Genomic DNA, 13051 nt, shown 5'->3' on the forward strand with positions numbered 1-13051 from the left:
ATGCAGCCTCACGTGCCAAGTGGTATCGCTCATGCACCTGCATATTTTGGGCCTTCCCTCGGCCCATGGGGACTGTTTGCATGGAATGACCCGGTGCCGCTGGGCCAGGGACAACTTTGTTTTTGAAAACATCATTTCCTGAAATAGCTCATGAAGAACGAAAGACCCAAAGCAGAATGCATCCGGGCACCAGAAACACGCTCCCGCCACATTCCCCAGTCCCAGATGATGCTTGTCATGCGTCACTGTCTCCTCAGCCTCCCCCCGAGGCAGGCCCCCAGCCCCAAAGGTGCTGTGGGCCAGGCCTCCACTTCCAGAATGGATGGTGTTCTCAAAGGACATCCCACCAGGAAGGGCAGGGGGCTGTTTTGTCTCCAAGGCAACTGTGATGGGGGGGGGGGGGGCTCCACTCTTCCCCGGGGAGAAAAACGCTGTCATGTTAAGGAGGCATCCAGGTACAAATGCTCACCAACTTCCTCATAACTACATCTAGAAGTACAGTTCAACTGGGCAAGAGGAGAGGAAATGCCGCTGAGGGCCCAAGGTCAACCACCAGACTGGGACATTCTCCCCAGAACTCCAGAACACGGAGAATAAATGATATATTTACTTAGATAATTCGATCCAGTTGTTTGCATATAAATGAGTTACTGCGGGTAACGTGTAAGTTATGAACTCACGGCCGATTGTCTGACTATAAACTGGGATGCCTCTTCTTCTTTTCTAAGGTACGGTGGAATGTTCCTTAAAAACCAAAGAGCTATGGGGCACCTGGGTTGCTCACTTGGTTAAGCATCCGACTCTCGATTTTGGCTCAGGTCATGATCTCGCAGTTCATGAGTTCAAGCCCCGCCTCCGGCTCCGCACTGACCGTGTGCAGCCTGCTTGGGATTCTCTGTCTGCCTCTCTCTCTGTCCCTCCCCTGCTCGTGCTCTCTCTCTCTCTCTCTCAAAATAAATGAATAAGCTTAAAAAATTTTTATTTTAAAAACAAAACAAAAGCCAAAGAGCTGTAAGAGCGCACGGTGCACAGCTAGAGCAGGGTGGTGGGGGCTTGGGGTGGGGGACAGGGAGGACGGTGTCCAGGACAAGAGAAAATCCAACCCAGAGGGACCAGCAGGCCCATCACAGCAGAGTACAGAATCGCCAGAAGATGTGGGTGGGAGCAAACAGAGCCCCAACTGACTCCTCAACGTGACTTCTCAGCCAGCAGAGCCAGGCAGGAGGCAGTGGAAAAGGACACTTGATTCAGGTCAAAGTCCAGGAAACATGGGGACTGTCACCACTGTCATCCTCTGCTCCCGTGACTGCCCCAGAGGGTCTGGACAGCTGCACCCAGTGTCCTCACTGCCAGGGTCAGCCCTATGGTTCTGGAAGACCTTCCTGAATAAGTGGCCGTGAGTGACCCACCGGAGCGATGCACTCTGAGGGAATCAGAGTGGGTGGGCTGCTGCCTGCTCCCAGGGTCTCTGGCCACAGCAAAAACGACAGAGAGCAAGCAGCCGGCTGGCCCAGGCCACCCCAGACCTGACCCAGGAGGGGTTATTGCATCTAATAAGCCAAGTGCAACAACATTGTTCGGGAGAAAGCGAAAGCCTCATACACTGCTGCCGTGGCCTGAAAACAGGTGCAGCGGCTGTGGAAGATGGTTTGGCAGTTCATCAAGTTCAACCCAGAATTGAACCCGGCAATTCCACCACGGGGTTTATACCCAAAAGAAACGAAAGCAGGTGTTTGAACAAAAATTCATATGGGATTGTTCATGGAAGCACCGTTCACAACAGCCAAAAGGTGGAAAGAACCCACAGGTCTATCAACAAGTGAATAGATAAATACAATGTGGCGTATCCACACAATGGAATATTGTTTGGCCATAAAGAGGAGGGAAGTACTGATAGGCGATATGATATGAACGAACCTTGAAATCATTATGCAAAGTGGAAGAAGCCACATGGGGTAGGATTCCATTTATGTGTAATGTTCAGAACCCACAAATCCATAGAGACAGAAAGATCTGTGGTGGCCCGAGGCTGTGGGTGGTAGCAGTGGTGAGTGACTGCTGCTTGATGGGTGTCGCACTTTTGTTAGGGGTGATAACAAATTCTGAAAAATTAAGTACACGTTCAGCGTGTACTTCATGCCCCTGAATTATCCACTTTGAAATGCTTACAACAGTGAAGTTCATATTGTGTGTATTTCACCACAACCGGGAACGGAAAAAAAAAAAAAAAAAGAGAGAGACACGAAGAAAAGTTATCCAGCCACTTTCCAAATTCACAAAATTTGATCTGCAACAGATTAAATGGCACGTTTCGAGCGGTGAGTCATGATGTGATGTCAGACTTGCCTCACCGGGAAACAGCATCACGTTTTCAGGCTCCACTCTGGAGAGACCGGTGCCAAAGCAGGACAGCGCCCAGGAGCTCCCACCGAATCACAATCCAGTAAAATCCCTTAGCTTGCCAGGTACAAGTCCCCGGGGGTTCTCTGCATCTGCGCGCGTGCACCCTGTAAGAGATGGGACCATGACCCTTCCCTCCTATGGGAGAAGAAACTGACTCAGAGGGACAAGGGGCGCTGACTTGTCAAAGGTCACACAGCCTCTTGACGTGGCATCTCGGTCCCCGTGCCTCCAAATCCCGGGCAGAGAACCTCTGCCCAAGCTCACAGCCCAGTTGCCTGAGCTCAGTGGTGACGTCAGAGGAACTGGTGTTTCTCTATCTCCAAATCTGCCCATGGGGCGGGAGCCGGCACGCCCACAGGCAGTGGGGGAGTGTTAGGAAAGAAAGTACAGCTCAGGGTCTTAAAACCAATACTGGGGATTTTTTTCTTTTTTCTTTCCCTAAGCATAGTCACTTGGATGTGTCCTCTCAAAAAAAACCTCGGGGCACCTGGGTGGCTCAGTTGCTTAAGTGTCCAATGCAGAGCCCGCTTCAGATCATATGTCTCGTTCGCTCTCTGCCCCTCCCCCACTCGCTCTCACTGTCTCTCTCAAAAATACATATTTTTAAAAAATTATAAAAACAAAACCAAAAACAACTCAAGGGCCTAAGTGCTCTTAGATTGAACCAGGTGATATCTGTGTGTGCCAGTGTGTGGACAGAATTTTGTCTCCCCTAAAAACACATTCGAGTCCTAACCCCTGAAGCTGTGAATGTGACAGGTGATTTGGAAACAGGGTCTTTGCAAATGCCATCAAGTTAAAATGGGGTCATACTGGATTAGGGTGGGCCCTCGTCCAATGACTGGTGTCCTTAGAAGAAGAGGGAAATTTAGACACAGGAAGAAGCCATGGGCAGACAGAGGCCGAGGCTAGAGTGATGCAGGTAATAAGCAGTAGGACGCCAAAGACTGCAGCCAGCCATCGGAAACTGGGAAGAAGCAGAAAAGGATCCTTCCCTAGAGCCTTTGTCTGGACCATGGCCCTGCTGACTTTAGACTTACATCCTCCAGAACAATGAGAGAATAAATAGCCATTGTTTGACCCCCCCCCCCCCCCCCCCGTCGGTAGTCATTTGTTATAGCAGCCCCAGGAAATTAACACAGTAAGGAAAATATGATTGAACATCTGCTGGTTTACATGGCTCCATCTAATGGATGTGCCTGCTATGGGTCCCCCTGACTTCACCATCCACAAGGTGCTAAGCTGGCCTGGGGACGGGAGGCAAGCCGGTCTGCTGGGTCCCTGCACCTGGTTGCTCACGGAGCGGGCACCATCTTCGACAGGCCCTGCCCAGGCCTCAATCCTGGCACCTCTACTCTCTCTTCGCTCCCTTCCTCACTGCTTAGGACAGGAAAGCAGTCATAGACAATATGTAAAAGAATGAGCATAGCTGGGTTCTTATAAAACCTTATTTGTGGACACTGAAATTTGAATTTTCATATCATTTGCGTGCATTTTCATGCATTTGCATATCACAAAACATTATTTTTTAAGTGTTTATTTATCTATTTTGGGGGGGGGGCAGGGACAGAGAAAGAGAGAGGGAGAGAGAGAATCCCAAGCACGCTCCACACTGTCAGTGCAGAGCCCGACAGGGGGCTTGAACTCACGAACCGTGAGATCATGACCTGAGCCGAAATCAAGAGTTGGATGTTTAACCGACTGAGCCACTCAGGAGCCCCCAAAACATTCTTTAAAAAAAATTTTCCAGGGGCGTCTGGGTGGCTCAGTCCGTTAAGTGTCTGACTTCGGCTCGGTCAGGTCTTGATCTCACCATTTGTGGGTTCGAGCCCCACATGGGGCTCTGCGCTGACAGCTGGGAGCCTGGAGCCTGCTTCGGATTCTGTGTCTCCCTCTCTTTCTGCCCCTCCCCCGCTCATGCTCTGTCTCTATCTTTCTCTCAAAAATAAATAAACATAAAAGAAATTCCAACATTCAAAAATATGAAAAACTATTCTTTTTCTGCCCCAAAATGAAAACTAGGTACAAAACCAAGCAGAAGGCTAGATTTGGCCCAGGGGCCATAGTTTGCTACCCTGTCCCTCGGCAACCTCATTGGGTCCCCACAGCTGAACGCACCGAGTACACAAAAGGACCCCTGAATCCCCATCTCCAGCCTAGCCTTCTCTCCCTCTGAACTTCAGATACCTCAACCTACGTCCACTTGAATCTCTAACGTGTAGCTTTACAAATGTGACATACTTTGAATACAAGTTTTGATTTCCCTTCCCTAAGTGAAACCAATCCCCTTCCACTGGTCCCCATCTCAGTTAATGGAGTCACCGTTATCAGGCCAAAAATCTGTAGTCATCCTAGACTCCTCTCTTTCTCTCAAACTTCACCTCCAAGCCATTTTCAAAACCTGTCAACTCTACCTTCAAAATACAGCCAGACCTGACAACTCCCTACCTCCTCTGCTCTCATCCTCATCCAAGTGACCAGCCCCTCCCAATGCATCTCGGGATCACTCACCATCTATTCTCCACAAGGGCAACCAATGGGATCTTTCCGAGACCCCACCCCCACCCCAATCCTCTGAATGCTCCCTCCCGTTCTTAGGATAAAATCCAACACCTGCAAATCAAAGCCACATGAGAAACCACCTCACACCCAAAACTCAGGATGGCTACTACCACACAAATCAGGAAATGACAAGGGCTGGAAAGCATGTGAGGTCATTGGAACCCTGGTGCGTGGCTGGCGGGGAATGCAAACTGTCGCAGCAACGATGGAAAGCAGTACAGTGGTGTCTCAAAAACATTTTTTTAAAGAATTAATGTATGATCCAGCAATTCTACTTCTGAGTACATACCCAAAAGACTTAAAGCAGAATCTCAAAGAGATATTTGCACGCCACGTTCATAGGAGTGTTTTTCATTCTAGCCGAGAGATGGAAGTAACGATCTAAGTGTCCCTCAACAGATAAAGGGATAAGCGAAGTGTGGCGAACACATACGGTGAAATGTTACTCAGCCTTAAGAAGGAAGGAAATTTGGAATGCTACAACATAGATGGATCTTGAGGATTTTATGCTAAGGGGGGGGGGGGGGCGGGGAAAGCCAGACACCGAAGGAAAATACAGAATGATTTCACATATCTGAGGTACGTGACTCTAGAAGGGTCAAATCCGTGGAGACAGAAAGTAGAATGCTGGTCCCCAGGGGCTGGGGTTGGGGGAGGTGGGTAGGGAGGTGCTGTTTCATGGGGACAGAGTTCTACTTTTGTAAGAGAAAAAGAGTTATGGAGATTGGTTGCACAACAATGTGAATGTCCTACTGAACTGGGGCCCGTGGGTGGCTCAATCGGTTAAGCATTTGACTTCGGCTCAGGTCATGATATTGTGCTTCATGGGTTCAAGCCCCACATGGGGCTCTGTGCTGACAGCTCAGAGCCTGGAGCCTGCTTCCGATTCTGTGTCTCCTTCACTCTCTGCCCCTCCCCTTCTCATGCTCTGTTTCTTTCTGTCTCTCAAAAATAAATACACATTAAAAAAAATTTTTTTTAACGGTTAAGATGGTAAGTTTTATGTTATTCGTGTTTCAAATCAAACCTCTCCCGCGTTCTCTGCTCACCAGCTTGATCTGGCCCAACCCCACCTCTGACCTCATTCCCTACCGCCCTGCCCCCCTCCTCCCTCCGCTCTAATGCTTCCGGCCTTCCAGCTGACGCCGGTCCTTCTACCTGGAATGTTCTTCCTCCAGATGTGCTCAGGGCTTACCCACCAACTGCCACAGACCTCTGCGGAGGGAGACCTCCCCTAACTACCCTTTCTAAAATAGCAACCCTCTTGCATTTTATTTTTCTTTGTGGCTCTTCCCACACGTGGCGTTCTATTACAAGTGCTATTGTTTGCTTGTCTATTGTTTCTCTCCCCTTTGTGAAGGCAGGGGCTTTTCCAGCTTCGCTCACCACTCTGTCTCCAACTCTTGGCACATAGTAGGTGCCCAGTAAATACAGTGTCTGTGGAATGACTTGAAAGAACGAATGTGAGCCTTGCAATGCACCAGAAGATGAGGGCAGGGTCCCCAGGAGCCTTGAGTCACCTACTTACTGCCCAATACATCCCATTTCCTCCCTGGATGATGGGATCCCTTCAGATGCCTCAAAGACTGAGATGGCAAATAATGGAATCCTATGTGCAAGATCCTGTGAGTTCTTAGCGGAAATAATTACGAAATACGAAACAACCGGCATGCAGCAATGCCAGCCAGATGTTCGCAGAGTAAAGATCTTTGTCCTGGTAGATACAAAAATGGAAACACAGGGGCGCCTGGGTGGCTCAGTCCGTTGTGTCCGACTTCGGCTCAGGTCATGATCTGGCAGCTTGTGAGTTTCAGTCCCGCAGCGGGGGAGCCTGCTTCAGATTCTGTGTTTCCCTCTCTCTGCCCCACCCCTGCTCATGTTCTGTCTCTCTCTGCCTCTCAAAAATAAATAAATGGTAAAAAAAAAAAAAAAAAAAAAAAGAAGAGAAAAGAAAAGAAAAGAAAAGAAAAAAGAAAAAAGAAACACAAGCTGTTCTTCCATTTTCTCCAACCATGAGTGAGGCCCCTGGTCTGGGGTCAGGACACTGGACTCTAGCACCAGTCCACCAATTGCCTGCTGTGTGACCTCAGGCAAACCACTTTCCCTCTCTGGGCCTCAGATATTTTTTTCTGGTCCTATAAAAGGACCAGGCTCGTGTCCCACAGGTCCCTTCCTACTTGAGCATTCTAGCAAATTTGAATAGTTGTAGTTCATCCTGTCTTCAAGATTTTTGAGATTTTAAGTCCACATCAAGCTGTTAATTAAGCAGATTCCTTTTTAATTCTTTCATCTGTTGGTAATGAAATAACGGCGAAAAAAAAAAAAAATAGCCCATTCTACCCAGGAGTAAAACCACAATGATTCATGACTTGCTAAACCCAAATTTAACAGGGGAGGGGAGGGAATACAGAAGACTAAGGAAATTTACTAATTCTTGGAATACGGAACTTCAACTCAAAACTGCATTATTCACAGCAACATCATGACAAGAGGCTGTGTTTCTCACAAGGGCGTAAGATGTAATCCCTCAGGCATTCAGATGATATTACAATGATGGAGTCCCATCCTGTCGATAAAATGGATAATCTCCATCTTCAGGAAGGCCGAGCCTGGGTCTCAAGGGAAGGGCACAGAGAATGAAACTTTTCTGGGAGCAGTTCCCCCGGGTTGGGACATAAAGTGCCCAGGGTTGGGAAGGGTGCTGTGGGTGACTCGGAGCCCTTCCCCACAAGCTGACTCAGGAGCCACTGAAGTGAAGCAGGAAGCAGAGAAGGCAGGCCTGGGCACCCCATGCTCGGGGGCTGGCACGAGGGCACCAGGGACTTTCAGAGGGTGCTGTAGGAAAGTTACCAAGTGAAACCTGGGGACTTGAGAGAATTCATGTGCTTTCCTGAAAAAGAGCCTAAAGGCACGTAGGCCAAAAATAGGTGAGTGAGTGTGTGTGTGTGTGTGTGTGTGTGTGTGTAGCAGGTTCCTGGTGATTTAGAAAGACAAGCTGTGGCTCTCCCCCGTCCTTGTATGTCTGAGTACATCTGGCAGAGAACAACGTAAGCCCCCAAAAGCTAATTTGCGTGGACCAAGCAGCTCAGGTGAGTGCCTGAAACAAAGAGAGTTAGGCCAACAAGCTTGGCCACCCCCTCAAAAAAATAAATCACTCCTATCATCAAAGGTGTTTTATATTATAAAATATAAACATATTTACATGTATATAAAATAGAAAACTTTATATTTACAGTCTACTCTGCTCCTTGTGACCAGAATTTATCCCAATGGGATAAAGCCACAGGAACTACAAGTGAAAATAAAAGGAATTGTTTTCATCCCAAATATAAAACGCTGGTCGAAGCAGGCTTCGGGGCCCATCGCCACCACCACCACTGAGATGACCTCAGTTTTCTGAGAGCCTCAGAGGATCCAGAATCATTCTGGCCTTCTGAGGACTCCTTAGTGTTTTGGCACAACAAACACACAAATGAGATGATTTCACACAGTTCTGTAGATAACAGAGGCCATTCCTTGAGTGTGACTAAAGGCTATCAGGACAGGAGAAGAAGACCCGAGTGGATCACTGTGGAAAGGCCATGTTCATGAACCCATGTGGTGTGCTCTCTGGGCATGCCCAGAGATAACTAGAGCTGTCACTATTTAGATACAACCAGACATACAAGAAAACATGATATCATGAGTGTGAGCCAAGAAACAAAAGAAATACCCACAAAGATTTTAGATATTTGAATTACTAGATATAGACCAAAACAATTCTGGCTACGATATTCAAAGAAATAATCAAAAAGCTTGAAAATTTCTGCAAGGAATTTTATTGAAAGGGTCACAATTGATACAAAAAAGAGCTCAGAAGCACGTCTAGATGTGAAAAATGCATTAGTTAAAATTAAAGACCCAGTAGACATAGCTGAGGAGAGTTTGTATGCTGAAACTAAAGCAGAAGAAGTTATCAAGGTTTTAGTATGGGGAGACAAAAAGATTAAAAAGACAGAAGAGAGGGTCATAGAATATACAGTGAATAAACCTAACATACATTTAATTGAAGTATCAGAAGGCATAAAAAAACAGAAAGTCACAGAAAAAATATTGAATATATAACGATGTATAATTTTCCAGAACTGATGAGAGACACTCAAGAATCCATAGAATCAAGAAGACCAATTAATCCCCACCAAGCAAGACAATGAAAAAGAAATCCTTATTTTCATAAAAGAGGAAGGAAGGAAGGAAGGAAGGAAGGAAGGAAGGAAAGCAGAGAGGGAGGGAGGGAAGGAAGGAAAAGAAAGAAAGAAAGAAAGAAAGAAAGAAAGAAAGAAAGAAAACAAAAGAGGGAGGAAGGGAGCTAGGAAAGGAGGGAGGGAAGCAGGGAGGGAGGGAAGGAGGGAAAGAAAGTCTGAGAAATAAAGAAAGTGCTTTTAAAGAAGCTGTAGATTCAGTCAACTGACTTCTCCAAAGCCACAATGGAAGCCAGACATTTGTGTAATGCTCAGTCTGCCAAAAGAAAACCATAGATCCTCTATCCATGGACAATGTCCTTCAAAAATGACAGTGAGGTATGGATATTTGGGGACATGAAAACAAACAAAAAGCAAGAGCATTCACCACCGGCAGATCGGTATCAACGAGCAAAAGTAGAATAACCCCAGAAGGAAGAGGTGCAAGAAGGAATGAGAATTGAAGAAAGATGAATATCTTCACGTGAAAAAGTGGCTGGATTTTCATCACGTCAGAAGCGAGTTTGGAGCCACCTAAGCCCAGGCTCCTTCACACACGAACAATCGACTTGGAGGAGCCTTGGGCAGATCTCAAGGAGATCCTGCAAGAAGCCATCCTCCAGGGCAGCCGGAGCTGAACCAGCGAGGTCCACGCGGTGACGGACCAGGAGAGGAGGAATATATTCTGGTAAAGTGCAGTGAAGGCAAACTGGGTTTCCAGATCTGAGCCAAAAACCAAAAGTCACGGGGACATCTGCAACTGCAGGTGCTGGTTTGCAACAAGGGTGATGCTCTCGTGACACCGTCCACTGTGCCCCAGGGTGGGAAACCTCGGGGATCTGTTTATTCAACATTGTTCATAATCACCTAATCTCCCAGTAATCAGTGAAGAAAACTCCACCCAAAGGGGGGAAAAAAAAGTGTGTGCATTCATGAAAGTGGGAGATGACGCTGGCAGGGCACAGAGTGGCAGCTGCAGGGGGAGGGGAGCAGCTGCGTGTGTTTTGGAGAGAAACACAGATCGGTTACAAATGGATAGCACCCAGCGGGAACGCAGACCCCAGAGGAGGAAAAACTGCTGGGTGAAGGTGCCTTTGGCCCCCACCATGGAGCAGAAGCAGTAGCGGGACCCTGTGCACCTGAATGTGAACAGGAAACACACAGTGATGGACTGCACAGAGCCCCCAGCAGGAGAGAGATGCTTAGCAACCCACGTGGACCATCAACCACAGAATCTCCATGGATATCAGCAAGAATCGGATGCCCCCCCCCCACATATCTTGGCACATCAAAGCCCCTGGAGCATGTATAACCCCAGGGGAAACATGGGAACCCTAAAATAACATGGAAAGGTGGGGATTCAAAATAGGAGTTAAGGGATGCCTGAGGGGCTCAATCGGTTGAGGGTCCAACTCTTGATCTCTGCTCAGGTCATGATCTCACGGTTTGTGGGATTGAGCCCAGCATCTGGTTCTGCACTGACAGCAAGGAGCCTGCGTGGGAGTGTCTCTCTCCCTCTCTCTCTGCCCCTCACCTGCTCGCGTGGTCTTTCTCTCCAAATAAATCAGCATTAAAAAATGGGAATTAAATTCAGCTGAGGAATAAAATAAGTTCCACTTGTTGCAGTGAATAAATAAACAACTGGAGGTGAGCTTTGCAAAGGGGTTGGAGATTATGCAAGAGCATGGACAGGCAAAAGCGGAAGAGGTCACCATCATCACTGTTCGCAGCATAGCTCGCCCCTCTCAGACTGGTGGGGCTTGGGAATCAAAGAAGGGGGGTGGGGAGAGGACAAAGGCAGAGGGAGATACCCGACTCCAGTTCCTGGGACACAGATGGCAAGCTTGGAGAGAAAGCCAGCCGTGCCTGCCTCGCTCAATATTAAGCATCAAATAAACATTTACGGAATGACTGAATGGTAGGAACACAGCAAATATTTGTCGAATAAACCCACATATCATGTGTATTATATCTATACACAGTTTGTTAAAGCAACGTAATATTATTGGACAGCAAAATAGACAAATAGTGTTTAAATTTGTATTTAAACTCTCAATCCCACCGTCCCGTGAAATCAAAGCACTGAATTTTTCGGTGTTCCATCCTGTCGTCATTCTGGATAAAGGCGGAATCAGAACATCCAGCCATATTTGTTTTCCTGAAAAAGCTTTCTTTCTCTTGCAACAAGCACTTGCAGGGACAGCCATGAATCTCCTTTGGCAGGCCTCTCACGCTGATGTCCACTGATGTCCCCATGGTCGCCAGTGGAAGGTCGCCACGGTCTGGCTCACTCCATCAGCCCACGGCCTCCTGGCCCTGCAGGCCTGGGGGCACAGGCCGCCTATGGTGGAAGCTGCCTTGGCCTGAGCAGAAGAAGGACCCACCCTTTTTTTTTTTTTTAAGCTTATTTATTTTGAGAGGGTGGGGAGAGGCGGAGAGACAGGAAAAAAGAGAGAATCCCAAGCAGGCGCCAGATTCGGCACTGAGCCCGACGAGGGGCTCAATCTCACCACCGTGAGATCATGACCTGAACCCAAATCAAGAGTCAGATGCTTAACCAACTGCACCACCCAGGCGCCCCCAGAAGGACCCATTCTGGTCCTGACACTGGCAGCACCATCCATCCGTCGGCAGTCCGGGCTTCTGGTCCCCTTCCGAGTGGATGATCTTGGAGATGCCTTTCAGCTTAAGTGTCTGATGATTCTGAGCTTCTTTGATCGAAGTGCTGATTGTCACGGGGGATTGATTCCGAACTCGTGTGTCAGCAGTGAAACCGACATGTGAAGAAGTCCTCTCTCTTCCCAGGTCAGGAAACCCGGACACTAGAAAGCTCTCCAGCCCAGCTGGTGAGCCAGGCGTTAGCTTCCAGTCCCCACCGCCGGGCCTTCCAAAGAAGAGGAGAAACTCCTGGGAGGAGATCAGAGGGCGAGAGATAGGCACAAGCCTATGCATTTCCTTCCCTCTGTTCAGCAACACTGCCTCCACCAGTGGCCAGGTCTTTCATGGCTCCAGTTTTTTGCCGATGACCTCTGTCTCTGGGTCCTTTGTCCTGGCAGCCAGGAGGTGCTCACAGGGCCCGTCGTTACTAATCTCTGAGTTGTTTAATGGCCTCTATTTGGCTTCTCAGTTTCCCCCTCCCAACCCCCTGCCTTTTATTCCCTCTGTTTTCAAAACTTACAGGGACTCGGGTGCCTGGGTGGTTCAGTCAGTTGAGCGTCTGACTCCAGCTCAGGCCACGATCACACAGTTTGTGGGTTCGAACCCCCTGTCGGGCTCTGTTCTGATAGCTCAGAGCCCAGATCCTGCTTCCGATTCTGTGTCTCTTTCTACCCCTCCCCCACTCATGCTCTGTCTCTGTCTCTCTCTGTCTCAATAATAAATAAACATTAAGAAAAATTTTTTTAACTTACAGGGGCTCTATTTGTCCAAATGGGCATTGATGGGACACTGGAGAAGCCCAGAAACAACCATGCCTCCCCCTCACGCCCCAACCCCTAACGAAGTCCCCTCTGGACAGGTGACTGTGTGTCAATGGAAGGCCTTACATAGGGTGACCAACTCATCGTAATTTGCCAGTTTCAGAACTGGAAATCCCCAGCCCAGGAAACCACTCAGTCCTGAGCAAACTGGGGTGGCTGGTCACCAAATTACCTCAACCGGATGGTTCTGAGGAACAGAAAAAAAACTGTCTTCAGAATAAATAAACTCATAAGAGAGGGTCAGAAGCTGGCAAGTTCCTGGCTCCTGGTGTCATGAACAGAGAGCCCTGGATGCAGGCTGGCCACCTGTGCTGTGCAACTGAGAAGTCACTCAAGCTCTCTGGGCCCCGTTCCTGCAGAGTAGAGAGTAAGTCCTCTTATGTTACA

General features: G+C 48.2%; 1 long non-coding RNA gene across 1 annotated transcript in view; it reads right to left on the reverse strand.

The window, feature by feature from the left end:
* Positions 1 to 1966: 1966 nt before the first annotated feature.
* Positions 1967 to 13051, reverse strand: part of LOC132683962 (uncharacterized) — a 30450-nt gene continuing 19365 nt past the window's right edge. Inside the window, exon 2 of the long non-coding RNA XR_009612486.2 lies at positions 1967 to 2507. This is a non-coding gene — a long non-coding RNA (uncharacterized LOC132683962). The remainder of the gene's footprint in view (positions 2508 to 13051) is intronic.

This window comes from Panthera onca, chromosome C2 (assembly GCF_046562875.1).
Source record: "Panthera onca isolate mPanOnc1 chromosome C2, mPanOnc1 haplotype 2, whole genome shotgun sequence".
In the NCBI taxonomy this organism is placed as follows: domain Eukaryota; kingdom Metazoa; phylum Chordata; class Mammalia; order Carnivora; family Felidae; genus Panthera; species Panthera onca.